The following is a 24,618-nucleotide window of genomic DNA, read 5'->3' as shown; positions in this document are numbered from 1 at the left end:
CAAATAAACTAAGCTAGAAATACATGTACACCTTACAATCATTCAACACCGAATATATTTGACCTATAGTGTAGTATACAAGAAACAGACCAAACCTTGAAAACTTTATATTGACCAATGAACCATGAAAATGAGGTCAAGGCCAGATGAATCCTGCCATACAGACATGTACACCTAACAATCATTCCATGGATCAAATATAGTTCACATATTGCATAGAGTATCTCAGAAAAAAACTCAACAAGGAAAACTTAACATTGACCAATAAACCATTGAAATGACGTCAAGATCAGAGGATTCCTGCCAGACAGACATGCACACCTTACAATCATTCCATGCACCATATATAGTTGACCTAATGCTTATAGTTTAAGAATAAGACCAACACACAAAAAATTAACATTGAGCAATGAACCGTGAAAATGAGGTCAAGGTCAATTAAAACATGCCAGACAGTACATCGTAGAATATTTCAACAAACCGAATAGTATTGAAAAAAAAACCTCAAAAACTTTACTTTAACCACTGAACCATGGAAATGAGGTCAAGGTCAGATGACACCTGCCTGTTGGACATGTACACCTTACAAGCATTCCATACACCAAATATAGTAGACCTATTGCTTATAGTATCTGCGATATTGACTTGACAAAGAAAACTTAACCTTCTAAATGTTTATATATAGGGGAAATTATCCTCTCAAACACACTTTTTGTATGTGATCCTGGTATTAGTGAAGTGAGTACGTACGATGAATACGAAATAGCAAAGCTCTGAGATATACAGTTAAAAGTCATACGCTGAACTTTGTTATAAGGTCATCCTTCTGTTAGTCCAATTCTTTCTTCTACCTGGTTGAGATAAGAGTCTAAATGTAGCTTAGTTTTGTAAATAAGACCAGTACTGAAGATGCTTTTGTTTCAATTATAAACGTCAAAACAGTTTGCCTTTCAACACTAGATCATATCATATACGAGGTTGAAGAGCATTAAAAGTGTCCGTGTATAAAAAAAATCAAAAACAAAACGAAAAACGAAAATGTTTTTGCTTTTCGTTTTTGATATCTTAAATCAAAACAAAATTGTAAGGGGTTCCGCGGAACCCTGTTTCTCGCCTGCGATTGCTGATGTCAGTGTTAAAGTGTAATGTTTACTTATAACGTGAGTCCATTTATCTGTAAAATACAGAATGTTAAACAAAAATCAAACTTTTTCTTAAGATGCTATTTTCTGGTCTTGAAGATTAGCTTCTGTCCAGTTTCATAACAATGCATGCAGGTTTAGAAACTTATCATGTCAAAACAAAATTAATCCCAGACGGTCTGTAAATGTTTACTGCAAAAAACGAAGTCCATCTATCACAAAAATACTATTTTATAAAAATGAAAAAAAAATATTTTCAAAGGTTTGCTTCAGGCATTATCTTTTAAACATTAAAAAGCTTCTACCAAAGATTCATAAAATTCTATGAAGGTTTGACAAAGAAATTAATGTGTTACAAACTTTAATCACAGACTGTGTTTATTTGTTAACTTAAAAAAAAAATACAAGTCCATTTATCATTAAATACGGAAAAAAGAAATAAATATTTTCAACATTTTGATCTGGATACTGTATTTCGGTCATAACTAAAATTCTGTTCAAATTTCATAAATTTCTATGATAGTTTGATAAAGTTATTGATGACTGAAAAACTTTAACCTCAGACTGTATCTACTTCTTAGCTATAAAAATCAAAGAGCGAATGCGCTGTAAAGACAGTTACCTACAGGTTTTGTGATTTTATAATTCAGATTAATTATAATCAAACAAATCACTTTTCAGGAAAGGCTAACAATATCAGATATTTAAACATTTTTCAATTATTATGGCAAGGAAATGGTAATGCTACATTGTATTTCCAAAGAACATATTGTTGCATGAGTATATTAATGCACTAATATCTTTTAAACTAAAATTTTACAAGCTATAGAGCAACTTAGAAATGACTTTTTCGAGAAACAAATGCTTTTTTATTTATAATAAATAAAAGTGCAATTGACTATTAAGGGTAAATTGTGGTTTTTACTATTTGTGGTTATTTACATCTGGAGTATAAAAAACAACATTTCAGTTCATCATGATGGCTTGGTGCGAATTTTCCCCAAAAACATTGAGTTATATAATGCATCTCGAAGAGTCCATTCTTTCTAAGAAAATCATTAGTCTTCAAAAAATTAATCCAAGCAAAAGAGTTAATAATTTCAAGTATGACTCCAAGAAATTGCCATGCCTGGTCAACAATTATTGTTTGTGATTGTCGATGTCCAACTCAGAGAATAAACTGTTGACACAGAGATATGTCTCGCCTGTCGGAATAAAATTCATAAAAAGACATTCTGATGGACAGCAATATTGCTTATTAATTCAGTCGCTGGACCATGATCTAGTGGACAGGGCCTGGAAATGGTCGACAAACTTAGATGTATAGACAGTAATGAATTTTATAGAAAATAGCATTGTTTATTGTAAGTAGTTCCTATCAATCTAACTTCAGTAGAAAACATACCATTGAAATTGCTTATTAATTCAAAGTCACTAGACCATGTCATAAGGGGTAGGGCCTTAAAATAGTTGTCAAACTGATACGGTATGTACTGTTAGTATTGCAACATGATGCAAAATATCATTGATCCATCACAAGTAGTTCTATTCAAACTGACTTAAGCAGGAAACTTAACATTGAAAATTGCTAATTAATTCAAAATCACTGGGCCATGTCCTAGGGGGCAGGGCCTCAAAATAGTCGTCAAATTGATATATATACTGACAGTAATCCGACTTTATAGAAAATATCATTGATCTATCACAAGCGGATTCTTTTAAACAAGCTTAAACAGAAAACTTTACAATTGTTGACGCCGTCGCCGGAAAATCATTCCCTATGACTCGCTTTTCGCGACTTTCGTTACAGACGAGACAAAAAAAAAATGATACTACCATATTTTTGTTATGTATGTAAATCTGGATGTAATGTTGCCTCAGATAGTGGTTCAAAGTACGGTTGGAAATAAGATACGTCCTATATTTGTACTAGTGGATGTATAACTATGGATTTTACCATGTACTTAGGTTTACTTAGAAATATATCAATACCAACTTTAATGTTCAAGCCATATTAAAGTGATGTAATTTTGATGGATTAAATAAAATTACACAGTTTCAGTTAAAGTATATACAAGGCTTGAGCATGTATTCAGAAATATCTGCTTTATTGGAAAGATCAAGGTTAAGAGCGCTTCGAAATATGCCTGGATGGCAAGAGAGTCAAGACAAAAAATATAATTACACGACAGAGATGGGTATACAAGCCTGTGTTTGTATATGAGGAACATTGTCTGACATGTCAGCAATTCTATAGGAAGTGAATAGGGTAAATGAATTGTATAGGTAACTTACTGCTGTGTTTCAAACATTTTGAAATTGTTAGCTATAATAGCACTGTCTATATTACATTGACCAATGTTATTTAATAAGTAAAACACTGGTTTTGGAACGCTGGGTCATGTAGGAAGTACAAGCCAACTTAGCTGCCTTTAATACACCTTTCATTTTTGGCGTGTGCCATAAACAGATGCCATATCGAGTAATTAATATGCAATCACCTGCAGTTGTTTGTTCAATCAAACTATATCACTTGTTAATAAGCATTAGGCCAGGGTTAAAATCAACACAAGCGTAGTGTTAGTTAAACCTGATATGTTCGGTACACTCGGGTTGTTACATCTTGAATTTACAGAGGTAAGAATCCGAGTGTTTTGAACTTTACACTGGTTTTGGCACTGTTCGATTCGGATTTAAAAAAAACCAAACTTTTGTTGGATCCAATAAATCGAAATTGTTTACCTGACAAAGGGTTTGACTTGATAGCTATGTCACACCGAAATGATAGGTATGTCGGTCGGGTCATACAGGTCCGACGATTTTCAACAGCTCTGGTTTTCGTTAAAATTCCAAATGGATATTGATAGTTTAGGCGGATTTTGGCAATACGACGTACCAAATATGTTCTGATGAGAAAAGGAAAAATAATCGGATTCCCGAGAAAGCTGAGTTATTATTGACATGTGGCGACTCGGCATAGTTCAGTCGACTTATCAATATTATATCAGCGACTGAAACGATCTTAAAAATACAATTTAAGATTAAAATACCACTCGAAATAAACCCGCATTCTTTCACACGGATTTTTAAGTAATTCCGGTATGTAAAACGGTTGACTGCTCATAATGCAAAATGCAACTCTATGGAAAGTTTTGAAAACTAACAAAAAACAACGTTCAATTCTTCACTACCCAGTGTCAATGAATTACAATAAAAACTCAGAATATCACAAATAAAATAAGAAATAATTCCACTTTTCGGGATTTATTTGATGACGTATTTACCCCCACGTAGAAACGCAATGGCTATTGCCTGATACCATTAAAGGCATGAAGGCACTACCTTTAAAAACTAAGTCCATTTATCAGTAAAATACTAAAAAATGAAAATAACATTTTCAAGATTTCGCCTTGTATACTGTCTTTTGGTCATAAACAAGCTTCTGTCCAAATTTCATAAAATTCCTGACGGTTTGAAAAAATTATTAATGACTGAAAAACTTCAACCTCAGACTTAATCTGAATGTGAACTGTTAAAAATCTAAGTCCATTTATTAGTAAAATTCGTGAAAATGAAAATAAATATCTTCATAATTTTGCTCCGGATACTGTATTTTGGTCAAATTTGAGGTAGGGCCAATTTCCCCTGAATTTTTTTCACAGAAGGGCCAATTTCAAAAAGTGCTGAAAGAATAAAATCTACGATAAAAACATGAAATAAAAATGTTATTTGGTCAAAATCTCGATTTTTATGTATTATGTTATGTCTGGAAAATAGTTAGTTTAACCTCCAAAAAAGAATGAAAGTCAAATATGCGGGATTGGAAAAACAGGGAATCCCCCTAGAAGGACACTTCAAACCAAAACAAAGTTATATTTTTTGTTGTTGTTGTAATTTATACAACTTTTCCCCTCTAAAATGAAATTGGTTTAGTGTGTCCTTAATACCTAAAAAACAACTTTTTTAATAAAAAGTGGAACATCACTAAATTTTACCTATATAGCTGCTTAATATCGACTTTGTTTTCAAGAGTCGCCGTGGCTCCATCGGTAGCGCTTAAAACTGTGAATAATGGATTGTTTTTAAGATGAGGTTCAAATATCACGCTAATTTTTCTCATTTTTTACGTTGAAATATTAAAATGTTATGTTTCTATCACATTTGTTTTCGGATGTTTGTTTAATTCAAAGAGTCACACTGAAGTAGGTGCTTGTACATAATCAATAACACGAAAATTGAGTATATAGCAATGAAGCCCAAATGTTGTGTGTGTTATACACATAACAAAAAAAAGGCCATAACAGAAAAATTTCAAAACAACAAAAATATTTTTTCTAAATCTTCAACAAGAACGAAAATGGTATGCTATGTAACAAATGCAGACAGTAATTTTATCGCAAATCCACCAACTGTGTAGATACTAGTACTGGCATTGTTATATTGTACCACCGTCCCTATACCGGAACCTAAGTCATCAGAAAATGAAACAACACCACAGAAAAAATCAATTACACTACCAATCGTGACTGTAGGTAAAACATCAAGAAAGTGTTGAATCTGTATCACAACATAGGGTCGATCCATTTGGTACAATGCTATGCAGAAAAAAACAGATTACATGTGTTTGTTACGCAAGCCGTTCTAGTACCAACTGGTGTAAGCTGTTGTCCGGTTCATATAGAAGGTAAACCTTAAAAGCTGAAACAGTGTATAGATATGGATACATCCAGATTGAGGAAAACAACATCCCAGTTAAATGCGTCCGATATTTTTTGGCTTCTTGGCATTAAAACAGAGACCGATCTTGAATTAGATTAGCTGATTTATATCAGATAATTATATTATTAAATGTTTCTTGTATTTATATTTAACCCCCCTTTTTAGGCGCAACTCAGGGGCATTCAGGTTTTCGGTCTGTGCGTCCGTTCGATCATTTGGCCGTCCGTCCGTCCCTTCGTTCGTCCGTCTGCCCCGTTTTAGGTTAAAGTTTTTGGTCAAGGTAATTTTTGATGAATTGGAAGTCCAACCAACTTGAAACTTAGTACACATGATCCCTATGATATGATCTTTCTCGTTTTAATGCTAAATTACAGTTTTTATCCCAATTTAATAGTTCACTGAACATAGAAAATGATAGTACGAGTGGGGCATCCGTGTACTATGGACACATTCTTGTTTAATATTTTGTTAGTTTTAAGTTAAAAAAAGTTGTGAAATACGTGTACGCTACAAATCACCTACCAACATTAACACGCTAACTGAAGCACCATGTTTTTTTAAATACAAAACTAATTTTGAATATCTATTAGTTGATAATTCAACATATTTTAATGCTCCTCTGGGGCATTAACAAACAAAATCAATATTGATTTTGATAACAACAAAAGAAAAACAATAGTCTTGGCCTTGATTATTGTAGGATTACCTGTTCAAGGTATGAAAATATATGATGTGACGTATTTTCATATACTATAATTAGTATCTATCGGGCTATTTAAAAACATGATTTACCTAGCTAATCAAATGAAAAAAACTCACTGGAAAATGACCCTACCTCAAATTTCATAAAATTCCATGTAGGTTTGACACAGTTATTGATGTCTAAAAAAATCTATAACCACAGACTGAACTTAAATGTTGACGATGTCGACCCCGACGAAGGTATCTAGGATCGCTATGTCTCGCGTTCGCGAAATAAGTTTCGCAGGCTCAACAAAAATGAAAAATGTAAGTGTTTTCGTTTTTCGATTTTTATTTCACAAAACCAAAAACGAATAAAATGCTCAGCGGGGCGCAACTTAATTCGACCGCAGAGGTAGAAATCCGAACAGCAGTTGGGACAAGTATGGAAATTACATCCAAACTTGATACAGCTCTGAATTTGGATTGTGATTAAATATTTGACACATCATAGGTTTCTGACACAAAATAAATATGGTCAAAGAACTGAAAATTTGGAAATTAGACCCTTTGGACTTTAATGTAGACCAATCCGAGAACCAGTCCCAAAATCATAAATCTAAATACACGGTTAGATTCAGCACATCATACAACTCCAAGAATTATTATTTTTGATGAAATCAAACACAGTCTTATTTTGGACGATTTGGACCACAATGTGGACTTTTTTTATAACAGGCCTCAAAATCCAAAATCTAAATACAAGGTTATATTCAGCATATCAAAGATATCCATATATTAATTTTTTGTTGAAATCAAACAAAATTTAATTTCGGACCCTTATTTGGACAGATTCAGCATATCCAAGTACACCAAGAATTTAATTTATTTATTAATGGACAATAAGAGCTATGTTTTAAAAGGGGTTCGCTTCAGCAAAATATATATATATTGTTGGGCTGATGTTTAGACGAGTTGTATATACAGAATGTACACAGCCATGTATCACCATCTCTGCTGGTGATCCGATGGATAAATCTGTTGTAGAGTTGTCACTGGTTCAGACGTACTTATAAATATAATTATTTCTGTGACTGTATCTTGCATTAACTTGTAGGATCCTTTACAATAGATATTTCAGCTGATCTGTAACAATTCCATCTTCATGCCTTATATATCATGTACTGTATTACGACGCTAGATTAAAACTGACGAGGAAAGGTAACACCCGGCCACCGAAAGCTTTATTATTGTGAAGCCTAGGTGGTCGTGTGGTCTAGCGCGTCGGATATAGTGCAGGCGATTTGGTGTCACGATATCTCAGTAGCATGAGTTCGAATCCCGGCGAGGGAAGAACAAAAAATTTGCGAAAGCAAATTTACAGATCTAACATTGTTGGGCTGATGTTTAGACGAGTTGTATATATATATTTCTCTAATTCTTCGTCAATTTATCCCTTTCTGCACCCATTGTATAAAAAAATTTAATCAACGTGTGGTTCGTTTAATCTCAGTTTTTCATTGGTTAAAATCCGATTATGACGTCGAATTTTCTTGCTTTCCTCTGAATTTCCTATTGTGACGGCATGAAAAAAGGCGACCATACCTGATGACGTCACATAGAAAGAACACAACTTTTTGCAGATCATTCGAAAAGAAGGAATACATTTGCCTGCGTATTGTTTGAAAATCATTAGAGAAACAGATTCCACCACCAAATCTCGTGTAATACGATATTTATCAATTCTCGACAGTTAAATTTTAAATATTTAAAACGCTCGGCGAGCCTCGCGTTTTAAATTAGAAAATTTAGCTGTCTCGAGTGGATAAATATCGTATCACACTCGATGCAGTGGTAGAATCTATATATATATATATATATATATATATTATTAAAATTATTGACACTGACGAAGGCTATTTGTTAAGCTGAAATATTTGTCAACACGATTTTATAACATCATTTTCGTATATTACCATCTTATATTAGTACCATTGTGCAAATCTTTAGACTTATATATGTATATAATTACTCTAAATATCAGCACAACAATGTTAAATCTGCATATTTGTGGAAGCAAATTTTTGTTCTTCCCTCGCCGGGATTCAAACTCATGCTATTGGGATATCAAGACAACACCGCCTGCACTGTGTCCAGCGCTCTAGACCACTCGGCCACCTAGAATGAACAAACAATTCAGCTTTCGGTGGCCTAGTGTTACCTTTCTTCGTCAATAGAATCTAGAGTGTTGTAACACAGTACATGATATATAAGGCATGAAAAGGAAAAAAAAAATATATATATAGTATTCTGAAATTAATTTTTACAGAAAAACAAACAAACCTACCAGGATGTGAATATAAGAAACTTTAATACTGGTATTAGTTATGTACACAATATGATCAGTGTACAGATAGAGGGTCAAATTTCAAATAAGAACACAGAGTATAAAACTTATAGAGGTTATAAAAAACTAGACCAAGAAAATTTTCTTGCAGACTTAGAAAATGTTGAATTTTCTATAATAATAGATCAATATGATAAAAATCAAGCATATTCAGATTTTGAAAAGGCTTTGCTCCCTTGAAAAAAAAGGAAACAATGCAAACAACCTACACCATTTATGAACCAGGAACTACGAAAAGCAGTGTACAAAAAAGACAAATGTTCAACAGGTATTACAAACAAAAATCAAGTAAAAACTGGGAACTGTATAGACAACAGAGAAATCTTGTTAATTTAATAAAGAAAAAATCCATAAAAACATATTTTTACGAACGCTGCATAGGCGGACGAAAAACATATGATTTCTGGCCTACTATAAAACCTTTCATTACAAACAACCGCAGCAACTTAACAAAAAATATCATTCTGTATGATGAAGAAACCATAATAAGTAACCAAAAGAAAGTAGCAGACCACTTAAATGATTTTCTTTATAAATGTGGCAAAATATATTGGCAACAACACATCTGCTAACAGTACCTATCCAACTGTTAAAAAAAAACAAAACTGCAACACAAAAACTAGAATTCAGTACCATCTCAAATGAATTTGCAGACAAACAACTTAAAAAATTAAACATCAAAAAGGCAACAGGAATAGATGGCATCTCAGTTAAATTCCTAAAACTAGCACAGCCACTTATCACACAACCAATAACTGAATTGATTAACAAGACTATAAAATCAGCTACTTTATTAGACCAACTAAAACAGGCACAAGTTGTACCATTGCACAAAAAGAACAAGTTACTTGACGTAGGCAACTATGTACCTATTAAGTATACTTCCTGTTATTACAAATTTTCGAACTATCAATTTACAACCAGATAGTTGAATACTTCAATACACACTTTCACCCATACGACCAAATACGGATGTCAAACTACTCTCCTCAGAATCATTGAGAATTGGAAAATGGCATTTGATCAAAATGTGTTTATTGGCTCAATACTAATGATCTTTCTAAGGCGTTCGACTGTTTTCCTCATGATCTTCTACTGCTTAAGCTTGAAGTTTATGGTCTTTCAACTACTTCTCTAGAACTGATAAAAAATTACTTATCTAACAGGAAACAATGTGTTCGAGTTGGCTCCAGTCTGAGCAATTGGCAAAATATATACAAAGGAGTACCACAAGATTCCATTCCTTGTCCTATACTTTTCAACATTTTTTTAAATGATATCTTTCACTTCACCTCACATAGCTCACTCTACAATAAGGCAGACGACAATACTATTTCTTTTGCAAATAGGGATATAAACACAGTTATTTCTACACTTGAAAAAGACAGTTTAGCTCTGATAGACTAGTTCTCTTCCAATCAAATGAAGGCAAACCCTGAAAATTTTCAAGCTTTGGCAATTAGCAAAAAAATACAATGGACAAAAACATTGCATTTGACCTGGCAGGTAACAAAATAAAATGTGAAAAGAGGTCAATTTCTTAGGCATCACAATTGACTTTGAACTAAATTTCAACACACATATCTCCAACATCTGCAAAAAGGCATCCAGACAACTTAATGTCTTAAAAAAACTTGGCAAGTACTTGACGAAACTCGGAAATTAAAAATATATCACTCTTTTTTTATGTCAAACTTTAACTTCTGCTCATTGTCCTGGCATTTCTGCAGCGAGGGAAACACTCTATCGATCTGATGAGTTAAGACTTTTTCAACTGATTTTTATAGTTTATTCTTATGTTGTGCTGTTACACCACTGTCCCAGGTTAGGAGGAGGATTGAACGCTCACAAACATGTTTAACATTCTTTATATGCCTGCCCCAAGTCAGGAGCCTGTAGTTCAGTGGTTGTCGTTGGTTCATGTCTGTCATATTTGTTTTTCTTAATTGTTTTGTGACAAATAAGGCCGTTAGATTTCTCAATTGAATTGTTTCATTTTTTTATGTCGGGACCTTTTATAGCCGACTATACGGTATGTTTTTTTTTATTGTTGAAGGCCGTACGGTTGCCTATAGTTGCTTACATCAACTTTATTTGAACTTTGGTGGATAGTTGTCTCATTGACAATCATACCTCATCTCTTTATTTTTTTTACTACTAAAATTGAAAAAGTACAAGAAAGAGCACTCCGCTTCATTTACCAGGATCACAATTATAGCACATATGATGATTTACTTTTAAAATAAAAAATGCTATCTCTTAAAATAAGACGCCTAAGAACAATGGCAATAGAGGTATTTAGAACTGTTAACAAAGAAAATCCAATATACCTACATGATCTTATAAAAAAAAACTTAGCTGAAATGCTTACAGTTAGAACTACAAGGTATGTCTTAAAAACATTCAGAAAGTCTGCAGCCAAACTATGGAATGAGTTGCCAAACCACTTTAGAACTGAAACATCTTTTACTCAATTCAGTAGTCTAATAAACTCATGGAATGGCAACGCATGCCATTGCAAAGCATGTGCTTAATATTTATTTTTTATGTTTTATGTTACAGATTTGAAACATAATATTGCCGCTTATTATAATTCCACTCTGTTTGTGTTTTATTTGTTAAGCTTTTTATAATTTGTGATTGCTGTGCTTTAGTGTTTTATGTTGCTGCTTTAATGCTTCCTTTATCTTAGTGCTCATGCCTGCATATTATGTGTAGTATTCAAATTAGTTAAGCCTTGACTAACTGTGCATAAAATATATGTTTAATGTCTTTTATACTTTAATATCAGTATTGTGTAATTTTATTGTGTAACTATAAATAAGAAGATGTAGTATGAGTACCAATGAGACAACTCTCCATCCAAGTCACAATGTATAAAAAGTTAACAATTATAGGTCAAAGTACGGCCTTCAACCATGTATGTATTTGTCGGTTACAAAAGCTCAAAGAGCTCAGGATATTATTTTGCGACATACCGACTTTAGATAAAGCTTTCGATTTTGATTTGAGTTTATTGAAGTTCTAACATTGTTGGGCTGATGTTTAGACGAGTTGTATATATATATATATATATATATATATTGTTAAAATTATTGACACTGACGAAGGCTATTTGTTAAGCTGAAATATTTGTCAACACGATTTTATAACATCATTTTCGTATATTACCATCTTATATTGGTACCATTGTGCAAATCTTTAGACTTATATATGTATATAATTACTCTAAATATCAGCACAACAATGTTAAATCTGCATATTTGTGGAAGCACATTTTTGTTCTTCCCTCGCCGGGATTCGAACTCATGCTATTGGGATATCGAGACAACACCGCCTGCACTGTGTCCAGCGCTCTAGACCACTCGGCCACCTAGAATGAACAAAAAATTCAGCTTTCGGTGGCCTAGTGTTACCTTTCTTCGTCAGTAGAATCTAGAGTGTCGTAACACAGTACATGATATATTAGGCATGAAAATGAAAAAAAAAATAAATATATAGCATTCTGAAATAAATTTTTACAGAAAAACAAACAAACCTACCAGGATGTGAATATAAGAAACTTTAATACTGGTATTAGTTATGTACACAATATGATCAATGTACAGATAGAGGGTCAAATTTCAAATAAGAACAGAGTATAAAACTTATAGAGGTTATAAAAAACTAGACCAAGAAAATTTTCTTGCAGACTTAGAAAATGTTGAATTTTCTATAATAATAGATCAATATGATAAAAATCAAGCATATTCAGATTTTGAAAAGGTTGTGGTAAATGTTTTCGACCAACATGCTCCCTTGAAAAAAAAGGAAACAATGCAAACAACCTGCACCATTTATGAACCAGGAACTACGAAAAGCAGTGTACAAAAAAAAAAACAACTGTTCAACAGGTATTACAAACAAAAATTAAGTAAAATCTGGGAACTGTATAGACAACAGAGAAATCTTGTTAATTAAATAAAGAAAAAATCCATAAAAACATATTTTTACGAACGCTGCATAGGCGGACGAAAAACATATGATTTCTGGCCTACTATAAAACCTTTCATTACAAACAACGGCAGCAACCTAACAAAAAATATCATTCTGTATGATGAAAAAACCATAATAAGTAACCAAAAGAAAGTAGCAGACCACTTAAATGATTTTCTTTATAAATGTGGCAAAATATATTGGCAACAACACATCTGCTAACAGTACCTATCCAACTGTTAAAAAAATCATGAAAACAAAACTGCAACACCAAAACTAGAATTCAGTACCATCTCAAATGAATTTGCAGACAAACAACTTAAAAAATTAAACATCAAAAAGGCAACAGGAATAGATGGCATCTCAGTTAAATTCCTAAAACTAGCACAGCCACTTATCACACAACCAATAACTGAATTGATTAACAAGACTATAAAATCAGCTACTTTATTAGACCAACTAAAACAGGCACAAGTTGTACCATTGCACAAAAAGAACAAGTTACTTGACGTAGGCAACTATGTACCTATTATGTATACTTCCTGTTATTACAAATTTTCGAACTATCAATTTACAACCAGATAGTTGAATACTTCAATACACACTTTCACCCATACGACCAAATACGGATGTCAAACTACTCTACTCAGAATCATTGAGAATTGGAAAATGGCATTTGATCAAAATGAGTTTATTGGCTCAATACTAATGATCTTTCTAAGGCGTTCGACTGTTTTCCTCATGATCTTCTACTGCTTAAGCTTGAAGTTTATGGTCTTTCAACTACTTCTCTAGAACTGATAAACAATTACTTATCTAACAGGAAACAATGTGTTCGAGTTGGCTCCAGTCTGAGCAATTGGCAAAATATATACAAAGGAGTACCACAAGGTTCCATTCTTTGTCCTATACTTTTCAACATTTTTTTAAATGATATCTGTCACTTCACCTCACATAGCTCACTCTACAATAAGGCAGACGACAATACTATTTCTTTTGCAAATAGGGATATAAACACAGTTATTTCTACACTTGAAAAAGACAGTTTAGCTCTGATAGACTAGTTCTCTTCCAATCAAATGAAGGCAAACCCTGAAAATTTTCAAGCTTTGGCAATTAGCAAAAAAATACAATGGACAAAAACATTGCATTTGACCTGGCAGGTAACAAAATAAAATGTGAAAAGAGGTCAATTTCTAAGGCATCACAATTGACTTTGAACTAAATTTCAACACACATATCTCCAACATCTGCAAAAAGGCATCCAGACAACTTAATGTCTTAAAAAAACTTGGCAAGTACTTGAAGAAACTCGGAAATTAAAAATATATCAATCTTTTTTTATGTCAAACTTTAACTTCTGCTCATTGTCCTGGCATTTCTGCAGCGAGGGAAACACTCTATCGATCTGATGAGTTAAGACTTTTTCAACTGATTTTTATAGTTTGTTCTTATGTTGTGCTGTTACACCACTGTCCCAGGTTAGGAGGAGGGTTGAACGCTAACAAACATGTTTAACCCCGCCACATTCTTTATATGCCTGCCCCAAGTCAGGAGCCTGTAGTTCAGTGGTTGTCGTTGGTTCATGTCTGTCATATTTGTTTTTCTTAATTGTTTTGTGACAAATTAGGCCGTTAGTTTTCTCAATTGAATTGTTTCATTTTTTTATGTCGGGACCTTTTATAGCCGACTATACGGTATGGTTTTTTTTATTGTTGAAGGCCGTACGATTGCCTATAGTTGCTTACATCAACTTTATTTGAACTTTGATGGATAGTTGTCTCATTGGCAATCATACCTCATCTCCTTATTTTTTTTACTACTAAAATTGAAAAAGTACAAGAAAGAGCACTCCGCTTCATTTACCAGGATCATAATTATAGCACATATGATGATTTACTTTTAAAATAAAAAATGCTATCTCTTAAAATAAGACGCCTAAGAACAATGGCAATAGAGGTATTTAGAACTGTTAACAAAGAAAATCCAATATACCTACATGATCTTATAAAAAAAAACTTAGCTGAAATGCTTACAGTTAGAACTACAAGGTATGTCTTAAAAACATTCAGAAAGTCTGCAGCCAAACTATGGAATGAGTTGCCAAACCACTTTAGAACTGAAACATCTTTTACTCAATTCAGTAGTCTAATAAACTCATGGAATGGCAACGCATGCCATTGCAAAGCATGTGCTTAATATTTATTTTTTATGTTTTATGTTACAGATTTGAAACATAATATTGCCGCTTATTATAATTCCACTCTGTTTGTGTTTTATTTGTTAAGCTTTTTATAATTTGTGATTGCTGTGCTTTAGTGTTTTATGTTGCTGCTTTAATGCTTCCTTTATCTTAGTGCTCACGCCTGCATATTATGTGTAGTATTCAAATTAGTTAAGCCTTGACTAACTGTGTATAAAATATGTTTTATGTCTTTTATACTTTAATATCAGTATTGTGTGTGTTTATTGTGTAACTATAAATAAGAAGATGTAGTATGAGTACCAATGAGACAACTCTCCGTCCAAGTCACAATGTATAAAAAGTTAACAATTATAGGTCAAAGTACGGCCTTCAACCATGTATGTATTTGTCGGTTACAAAAGCTCAAAGAGCTCACGATATTATTTTGCGACATGCCGACTTTAGATAAAGCTTTCGATTTTGATTTGAGTTGATTGAAGTTCTTCAAAAAATTTACAAAAAAAAATGAAAAAAACCGATTTCCAAAATATCATTCCTAATCAATAAAGTCATACATTTATCCACAAGAAATCGCATCAAAATGATGATGGATTGGAAATCATCTTATCAGCCACACTACTTAGAAAAAACAAAATTTTCAAATAAATTTGTCAATCCAATCATAAGTGTGTTAGTTGTTAAATACCACATGTTTTGCTTTCTTGATAATGGGTGGTAATTATATAAACAGTTAGGACAATAAACCCCAAGCTTCCTTTTATGGGATGGAACCTTGTGGTACAGTTTCATAGAGATCCATTCAATTATACTCAAGTAAATGTCTGGAAACAAAATGTCTTCGGACGACAACAACTAGACAACGACAACATCGCCGTACCATTATACGGCCGCAAATCTTTTACGGTCGTAAAATAATCCGGTGATGAGTCTCGTTCCGTATGACATAATGAGGAAATTAGAATGGTAAGGTTACCAAATACAGAACAAGACAATTCACATTAATGTGGGCTCATCATTTTTCTTCTTTTGTGTATATAATGCATATTTTATTGTCAAGAACCAACGTAACATTAAGTTTCATCTAGTTTACAAGAATTATCGCTTGATATGCAATTTTTCTTCTGAGCTTATAAGGTTCATAATTAAGTTATATTATTAGATACAGGATACAGGATACAGGAAAGTTGTGGTATGGAAGTTCTGAGCCAACGTTCCTATATCCTACGATTTGCTAAGCATACGGAATTAAGGCACGGACGATGTGGTTGTTAATGACTTATAAGAGATTTCCAATAAAATGACATACGTACCTAACTAGACGTATGCACGTAACGGGACTGGTTATTGCTAACCTATTAATTTTGTTAATTGCGTCACTCAAGGTTTAACTAAGTATTCCTAAACTATTAAATCCATTCATAATAAATTTTATCAATATAAAGTATTTCTAAGTGATGAAAAACGAAAGAAATCATGATTTTTATATATTACGTGATTATTGATATTCCCGCCAAAACTTTGCTGCCATAAGACCATGTATATACACGTATCTTTACCTATTATACGATTAATTTGAGTTGTCGTTCGTGGTTTTGACCATGACTTTGTTTTTCGATATACTTTGCAAATGAACCTTCTATCATTTAATATTTGACATGCTTTTATTTGTCGTTATCAGATTGGTGTCCCTTTTTCCTTTCGTCTCTTAATGTTTTAAAATATTTAATTTCCGTAGGTATTTTTTTTTAGACAGAGAATTTTCTAGCAATTTCAGAAATATCGAATTCAAAGTGTTAGTCAAAATTTGTCTCTGTTAAAGTTGGGATTGTATTATACTTTATCATGTAAGCATAATTTCAAACGTTCTCTTCTTCTGCAGTTAATCTTGTTTATTTATAATCTCGGATTTTTTCCCCAGGGAAAAGGTACGACAAAGGGATGTGTATATTTAAAAAAAATAAATACAGGTCTTGTACTACTTCTTTAAATTTTAATAGTTTCAACTAACATTAAAAAAAAAGAATTTTGTAAATAATAATGATATATGTAAATAAGTGTGTACACAAATTCGTTATATAGGTTGTAATTTGGTAGGTGTACTTGATTAGAAATTGATGACTAATCTGCATATAAACATTGACCGCTGTGGATAGTAAACTATCAATTTATAGTACATAGTAATTGGCTAAAAAATGTCCTGTTCCAAAGTATCTATGATTAAAAGTGGATGAGATTAATGCCAGTTTATATACCTGTTACATTTTTAAGACAACTATAATGCCACTTCAGTCTTTACAGTAATTTTCTTTTTAAAATGTACTTTTTTTAAATTAGTAAGGCTTGATATTTGCATAGTTGGTTTTGGATTAAGACAACTCTTACTAATCCAATTAGAAGTGGATTATATAACTATCACAAATTGATTGAGTAAAGAAAAAAATTTGAGTTTCAATTATTGTCTCGCCTTAGAGGTATATATTTATATATAAAAGTTTAACTCTATGACTTATCCATGCATAGTATCACTAGTGAAGGTGATACACGGCTGAAAACACATTTTATATTCATAATTACTTTAAATATGTATTTCTCTTTATGTGCGTGTCCAATGTCAGGAGCCGGTGGTTCACTTGTTGTCGTTGGTTCATATCTGTTATATTTGTTTTTTGTAAATTGCTTTGTTTTAAATCAGGCCAGTAGTTTTCTCAATTGAATTGTTTCATATTTTTGAAGTGGGACCCTTTTATAGTCGACTATATGGTATGGATTTTTCTCATTGATGAAAGCCGATCGGTTGCCTATCACTGCTTAAATCCACTTCATTTCTAATTGGTAATAATACCACACCTCCCTAATATTTTATAACTAAATACGTTTAATATTCTCAGATAATTTCACATGTAAGAATCAGCTTTCAGTACGTTGGGGTACTTTGAGATCGGTACTCTGTGTCTTTCACCATAAAAATGTAATTGTTTTGGGCTTAATTCAAATTTGATTAGTTGAGCTATTTTCAACTGAATTTTACAGGTTTTTTTCTTATATTGTGCTGTTACACCAGAGTATTGAGCGCTGATTAACGCGTTTAATCAAACCAAATTCTATATTGGCTATTCCAAGTCATGAGCTTTCAATTCAGTGTATGTCGTTGGTTACTTTCCATCATATTTGGGTTATTTTTACTCTTGTAAAAATATTTATTTTCGTTTGAACTGTTTACATTTTTCAAAGTGAATGCCTTATATACTAGTATCTGTTAATACGATATGAGTATTTAGCACGAGCCACTGTAGTCGTTATTCACGCCATTTGGACTCTGTTTGATAGTTTGACGCTCCACACGGATCCAGGTATATACATGTCGGAGTGTAGGGAAAAAATCGAAAAAAATAATGCATGCTAAGCATACTTATGCTTTTGAAGAGAAAATTGAACATATTTGTGTTGAACGGACAGACTGGCCGACGAACAGGACAGACAGGGTGATTGTAATATGAGTGCGGGTACAATATGTTATCAGTGTATGTATCTTAGATGCTAGTGGTAAAGAAGTCTGGATCAAAAACGGGGTAATCTTTACTTGTTAAAAACATTTTATACTTTTTAGAATAATAATTGCATGCCTACTTGATATTAATACAATAGCAAGTCACACGGATTATGGTAGATGTGAAACACCATTTTACAATAAAACTGAGCTTTTTGATACAGAGAAACAAAGAGAAAAATCAAATAAATTATGCAAGAAAAAGTGTTATCAAATCAAAACAAGTGTTGCTAGAATAATAATATATGCACATAAAGCATAATTTATTTAATATTTGTCGCTGGATATAAGACATACATCAGTATCATCATCATCATCATCATAAGTATTAAGGCTTGAGGCTAAATCTTCGTCGTATATATTATAGCTTGAGGCTTCTTCGTCGTAAGTATTATAGCTTGAGGCTAAATTCTTATCTGATATTTTAGCCAATTTATGTCGAGAACTTAATTTACGCATGCATCTCTTTGCTACATAGGTTTTGTAAATGTCCAAGTTAAGGCCAATAGAGATCATAGAAGTATGTTTAACAAATGATCATGTCTACTCATAATTAAAACAGTAAGCAAGGGATTGACTCGTTCGACTTAAACGAAGCACAATAACAGCAATTACTAGTATATCCAAATAAATTCCATGTGCCAATCTCAGATTATTCACAGCTACTGAACACTATCTTAAAAACAACTACAACTAATAATCCAGTCTAGAATATTAATCAATTATTTCGTACTGTTACACCACTGTCCCAGGTAAGTGGACCCAGTAACATGTTTAACCCCGCCATATTATGAATGTCCCAAGCCAGGAGCCTAAAATTCAGTGGTTATCGTGCTGTTGCTGTGCTTTCTGTCATTTTTTTGTACATTAATTAGGCCGTTATATTTATCGTTTTAGTTGTTTTACATTTGTCATTATGTGGCCTGTTTGAGCTGACTATGCGTTATGGGCTTTGCTCATTGTTGAAGGCCGTATGGTAGCCTATAGTTGTTAATTTCTATGTCATTTGGTCTCTTGTGAAGAGTTGTCGCATTGTAATTCATACTACATCTTCTTTTTTGTACAAATTAAGTATATAAAGTACATAAACAGTCTAGAAAAGCAGGACCTTTTGTCATGTCAAAAGCACAGAGTGTCTGTAGGACCATTAGTGTTCACAACTGTATAGCAGATTATATGTAGTTTCTATAAAATGTAATAATAATTTATCGGCAAAAGATCCATGATGATTTGTTAGTGGAATTGTATATAACTAAATAAACAAATATTTATATAAAAAGAAACATCAGAAACAAGATTATTTGTCCATTAGATTGCACGCCAGTATCACAAGTGAACTCTAAATCCAGGAAAAAATGCAATGCAGTATGTAGTCTTAAACTTTTCAATTTCATGCGGTCAAATATTCAAACATTGTTGTCTTTAAAACGTATTTATCAAAGTCAAACTACACTCGTTATATTTTTTTTGGTGCTATACAATTTGTGATTAAGGCCGCATCCAAAATATTTGAAAGAAAGCGTAGTTCCCGTTAATTGAATTCTTACTGTCGAGCATAGCGAAGCAAAAAAATATTTGGATGGTTTTATACTAAAGATTTGTGTAGATAACGTGGAAAACGTGAGATTTTCAAAATTATTTAGCGATCGAAAGGGGGGAGTACCCCTTCTACCCCTTTATCCCCGAATGCATGTTTAGGTATACATGGACAAAAACCTCGTCCCATGCATTATCATAGTTAAAGACGAAAGAGTACTATTTGATGAATGTATAAATGATATGAATTTCTGCCCACGTCAAATTGTCTTGAATTAAATTATACAAAAATAATTTAAAAAAAAGTTAGTCGCGTACACCTTTTTTATTCGGGTGTGTTGGAATCTACTTTTAAACGTTAAAACTTATATATATATATAAAAAAAGAAAGATAACCTGCTCATAATTTTATTATTTTCATTTTAATGCTAAATTTTTACTTGGTAGTTTTTAAAATTCATATTTTGAGAAGAACTGAAATATGGGTCAAGTGAAATGACAAGAAATGATGGGTGCATTTGATTACAAGTTGCTAGCTTACTTATTCTATTAAAATATTTGTGTCAATAAAATCATTCAAAATTTAATAACAAAATATTTAAAAATTAAAAAAAGTAGTTAGGGTTGATTTTTATATTAAGTCTATATCAGCAAAAAATGCCTGTTCAAAGAGCAAAAAAAATGCATGCAGTGTATGCTCCCCTCCGTCATGCTTCAATACAATAGGACGAAATACGTTAAGTTAGGTCGGTTATGTCGAGTAAAGTCATTTTATTGGAAATCTCTATAACAATATTATTCAACGACAATGTGTCATTTATCGACATAGGAACTTTAAGACACAATAACGCTGTACACACAATTATCTTATATTATATTTGTCTCAAGTTTGCATACTTTATTTTTGGCTAAAATATTTTACACGAGTTTTATGGGTGCAAATTATGTAGATGACCATCCTGACGTTATACTCTAAATGACCATAACAAATGTAAAATATAACGGACATCAAAACTAAAATAAGTTTGTCTTTGGTAAATAAATATTTCTATATCCATAGACACCTTGACTATTTAGTCATAAGTTGCCTAATGTAGATTTAGTTGGCTAGGGCGCATAAGAACAGTTCAATAATTTTCTTTTTTTTGGCGTTAATATGTTGTAAACCAACTTTTATTCACATTGAAAATACATAATTGTAATATGCATATAAATATAAATCATAAACAAACTATTCTATTAAATTTCAGTTCAAATTAATTTACGATAAAAAGATGTTATGCGTAAAGAGACCCAAATTCTGTGCAAGTGGTTTTAGAATTTACAATCAAATTAGCTTGAATCAAATTGTTGATTAACGTAGACTACTTACCGTTCTCTATATATTTTATAGAATATTAAAGGATTTAAATCTAACATTGCTTTATCAGGTTTTTATATAGATAATTAGTGCTTTCTATCAAGTATACAAAAAATAAATGAAAGTAATTTCATTTGTCGTTGTCGTGTGTGTGAGAAATGTTTTCAAATTCTCAAACATTTTTTGACAAACGTTTATTTAACATAACTGTATAACATTTACAAAGTATATTTCATTCCTTTTAAAATGTATATGTACAACAAGCTGAATGACATTGCTATCAACTGAAAAGAGTTAAAAATGTCTGTCATTCGATTATCAAATCTTATTTCAAATACTTTAATATGGTGGTTCAGAGCGCCGTGATCCATTTAGATGGTATTGTCACTGATGTTCATTGATACGAATGAGTTTAAGGTCCAATGATGGCTTCTAGAGACCAGTTGAGGATAAGACTTCAAATTACCGGATTAAAAATTAACAAATATGAAATCGCTTTTGATGTGATGGAGACGAAATGAATTACTGTTAATCTATTGACTAAGTTTCCTTCTTTTGCAACGTGATCCTATAAAAGAATATGCGACAATTGTAATAGGTCTGCAAACTTTCTGTGAAGTTGCAATGTTTGGATCTGGATTGAAATGCAGTAGGACTTGAATGTATTTCTTTGCACGCCTAGCATCCCCATATAACCCCAGCAAAATGCGATGATAGATAATCGCACTTTTTACCCAAGATGTGAACTCATAATTTCTCTAAACATCGCGACTATCGGTACATAATTGTCGTTTTTACATATATAAAAGTCCTTACTTATTTGTACACTGTATCGGTATTATCAATGTATCGTTTTATAAGTTCATCTAGTTTGACAAAAATGTTTGCTAATGAAATCATTTGATAATAAACTCATTTTTGGAAATATAAATCACTACTTTCTCAAACATAATCAGAGCACGAATGCGCTGTAAATGCAGTTCCCTACAGTTTTCAGGAAAGGCTAACAACATCACAGATTTAGACAGTTTTCAATTATAATGGCATGGAAATGGTAATGCTACATTGCATTTCAAAAGAACATATTATTGCATGCGTATATAAATGCACTAATATCTTTTAAACTAAAATTTTACCAGCTACAGAGCAACTTAGGGTTGAAGTAAATTGATTTTGATATATACTCAACAAAATGTAATTGAATATTTAGGGTCAATTTTAGTTTTCACTAATTGTTTTTTTTTTCCTTAAAACAAAATTTTATTTACATATTTACATTTGTTAATAGATACATCAAATACCGGTACCTTATCCCGGCCTCGTTAATATTAGTATAGAACATATATTATGATTAGTTGCGTTAGTACACAAATTTTTATTAATCCGGATATAATTTATGTCTTCACCTGAATGATTTTTTATTATATTACTTGTTTTGTTTACAAAATAGCTTGATTAACACGTGTAGTGCTTTATATGGAATACACATTTGTATCTGATCTAATGGATTAGCCAAGGAGTTTTTTCAAAATATTTGTTTTGCAGGATTTATGATATGTCGTCATTTTATTCTGTTGTGAATGTTTGTTCGAAATTCATGTGTTATACAAAATATATCTACAGTAAAATCGGATGCTATTTTATCAGATCATTCAGTTGAAGGTAATATTCATTTACTAAGTGTTCTTGTCATGTTAGATTTCTTATATCTTGAATATCTTTAAACCAGTAAATGGTTAGTTGACAACACCAAAAAGAGACAAATAATATAACACAATAAGAATACAGTTGTATAAAAATACAGTCAAAGCTCTAAACAAAAAGTAATAAATAGGTAGACATACCTGTACACTGTATGTAGAAATTACAGTAATACTATATATATTTGAGATAGTATTATTTTTACCAGAATATCATTTCATTATATAAATCAAGTTCACTCAGCTTTTTTTCATATTTTTATTTTTAAATCAGTTCATTAAATAGCTTGTATTCTTTAATAATCTACCAAACTTTTTGTATCCTAAAAAGTTTCTTGTTTCAATATAATTTCTGATTTCGTGTCTAAATATTTTGAGTAGTTGTATATTTTTTATGTTTTTGTCTGACATAAAGTATTTAGTTTCTTGTGTACAATTTGGAGTTTAGTATTGCGTTCATTATCACTGAACTAGTATATATAATTGTTTAGGGGCCAGCTGAAGGACGCCTCCGGGTGCGGGAATTTCTCGCTGCATTGAAGACCTGTTGGTGACCTTCTACTGTTGTCTGTTCTATGGTCGGATTGTTGTCTCTTTGACACATTCCCCATTTCCATTCTCAATTTTATTTATATACAGCCTGTGTTGGTGTAAGAGGAACATTGTCTGGCATCTCAAGGATTCTAAAGGAAGATAATAGGGTATATGAATTGTAGATAGGTAACTTACTGCCCTAAAAAAATGTGCATATTTATAGTAAGTAAGTAAGTAAATAGTTTATTACATTGTTACAATCTAATATTATACATAATATATTATACATCAGATAAAAGCAGCATAAAAATATATTAGATACCTACCTTCAAAGACATATGAGACACTTTAACCTCATGTCCATTAAATACAAACACAATTTAAAAAACATTTTTTTCAAAATTAAAAATTATTTCAAAGTATAAAACAATTACTTTTAAGATCAACATTTGTCCACCAAAAAGAACGAAAAAAAAAAATAGAAGTAATTTAAAAGTCTTAATATGCTAATAAATAAATAATTAAAAATTTAAACTCTTTAGTAGTTATAAATTTATCTTTCTTATCTTAAACATCAAATGTACTAGTAATGTTTCTGCTAATAAAAATTGAATTTCATCACAGCTCATAGTATAATTAAATTTCTCTTCTACACTGAAGGTAATAAAAACATCATTTGATAGAATGGATGAATTAAAAAGTTCCTCTCTCAAGTCCGAATAAAAATTACAGTTCATTGAAAAATGTTGTTCAGTTTCAATTGTATTCACATCACAAAATTGACATATTCTTTCACTTAAAGGTGTAACTG

The sequence above is a fragment of the Mytilus californianus genome, unplaced genomic scaffold, assembly GCF_021869535.1.
Source record: "Mytilus californianus isolate M0D057914Y unplaced genomic scaffold, xbMytCali1.0.p SCAF_6, whole genome shotgun sequence".
NCBI lineage: Eukaryota > Metazoa > Mollusca > Bivalvia > Mytilida > Mytilidae > Mytilus > Mytilus californianus.
This window is presented reverse-complemented; position numbering follows the sequence as displayed.